Genomic DNA, 2,194 nt, shown 5'->3' on the forward strand with positions numbered 1-2,194 from the left:
AATTGGAAGAGAGATTGATTTCATCATTACTTTTTAAAAATTATCATATCTTTTAAATTGAATATCCAAAACATGAGACATCATTACTTGCAGTGAAGCCTCTCAACAACTACACCATACCAGTCATCAAACAGATTCCCATTCAGAGCAACACACAGAAGCATCCAGGGTCAATGCTTTGCTCAAGGGCACGTTGACAGATCTCCCACCAGGCCAAAAAATGTGAATCCGAACCCTCCAAGATCTCCCCCACAGTTCCCCAATAGCTGTCCCTCAACAATTCGAGACCCCTCCCACAGTCTCCCCCGCAGAAGAAAAATAAAAATAAAAAATACAATAATTCCATTCCCCACCCGCAARAMCCCCCCCCCAATGCACCAAKAACWAAAGAGAAAAAAGAAAAAGGCAGAAGAAAACAGCAAACAACAGTGCAAAAAATAAAAATTAACAAAGGACATCAAGGACAACTACAATCATAACAGCAATGCCAACTGTATATGTTTGTGTGCATGTCTGGCACTATTACATCATTACTTGTTTTTGTAAGAGATGTTGACAAGCTGAATGTACCAAGCTGTCTGTTTAAAATACTACCACACAGCTCAGACACTCATGTATACCCCACAAGACATGCCTCCAGAGGTCTCTTCACAGTCCCCAAGTCCAGAACAGACTATGGGAGGTGCACAGTACTACATTGAGCCAGTACTACATGGAACTCTTTTCCACATCAGGTAACTGATGCAAGCAGTAGAATCAGTTTAAAAAACAGGTAAAAATACACCTTATGGAACAATGTGGACTGTGAAGAGACACACACAAAGGTACAGACACATGCATACTCACACATTGTGATATTGTTGTATGGTGGTATTGAACATTTTGGCTGTGGATATGTGGTGGTGTAGGGATGTTATATGATGTACTGTTTTATCTTTAGCTCACTTAGTACAAACATAGTTCACTGTTTTATCTTTTGTTTTATATGTAATGTGGGTGCTTTGGTGTTTTTGGACCCCAGGAAGTGTACCTGCTGCAGCTTATGGGGATCCCTAATAAATAGAAATGCAGGAGACCTAGCAGGAGACTGAAAAAGATTTGGCATGGGCCATCAGATCCTCAAAAAGTTCTACAGCTGCACCATTGAGAACATGTTGACTGGCTGCATCACTGCTTGGTATGGCAACTGCTTGGCATCCGACCGCAAGGCTACCCCAACCCCGGCCAACAGCTCCGCACCCCTCGCAGCTACTTGCCCAAGCCTCCCCAGCTTCTCCTTCACCCAAATTCAGATGGCAGATGTTCTGAAAGAGCTGCAAAACCTGGACCCGTACAAATCAGCTGGGCTAGACAATCTGGACCCTCTCTTTCTAAAATTATCCACTGCCATAGTTGCAACCCCTATTACCAGTCTGTTCAACCTCTCTTTCGTATCGTCTGAGACCCCTAAAGATTGGAAAGCTGCCACGGTCATCCCCCTCTTCGAAGGGGGTGACACTCTAGATCCAAACTGTTATAGACCTATATCCATCCTGCCCTGCCTATCTAAAGTCTTCGATAGCCAAGTTAATAAACAGATCACTGACCATTTAAAATCCCAACATACCTTCTCCACTGTGCAATCCGGTTTCCGAGCTGGTCACGGGTGTACCTCAGCCAAGCTCAAGGTACTAAACGATATCATAACCGCCATCGATAAAAGACAGTACTGTGCAGCCGTCTTCATCGACCTGGCCAAGTCCTTCAACTCTGTCAATCACATTCTTATCGGCAGATACAACAGCCTTAGTTTCTCAAATGACTGCCTCGCCTGGTTCACCAACTACTTCTCAGACAGAGTTCAGTGTGTCAAATCGGAGGGCCTGTTGTCCGGACCTCTGGCAGTCTCTATGGGGGTACCACATGGTTCAATTCTCAGGCAGAATCTTTTCTCTGTATATATCAACGATGTCGCTCTTGCTGCGGGTGATTCCCTGATCCACCTCTATGCAGACGACACCATTCTGTATATATCTGGCCCTTCTTTGGACACTGTGTTAACAAACCTTCAAACGAGCTTCAATGCCATACAACACTTCTTCCATGGCCTCCTACTGCACTTAAACGCTAGTAAAACCAAATGCATGCTTTTCAACCGTTCGCTGCCCGCCCGCCCGCCCGCCCGCCCGACTAGCATCACTACTCTGGACGGTTC

Source organism: Salvelinus sp. IW2-2015, linkage group LG6.2 (genome assembly GCF_002910315.2).
Source record: "Salvelinus sp. IW2-2015 linkage group LG6.2, ASM291031v2, whole genome shotgun sequence".
In the NCBI taxonomy this organism is placed as follows: Eukaryota; Metazoa; Chordata; class Actinopteri; order Salmoniformes; family Salmonidae; genus Salvelinus; species Salvelinus sp. IW2-2015.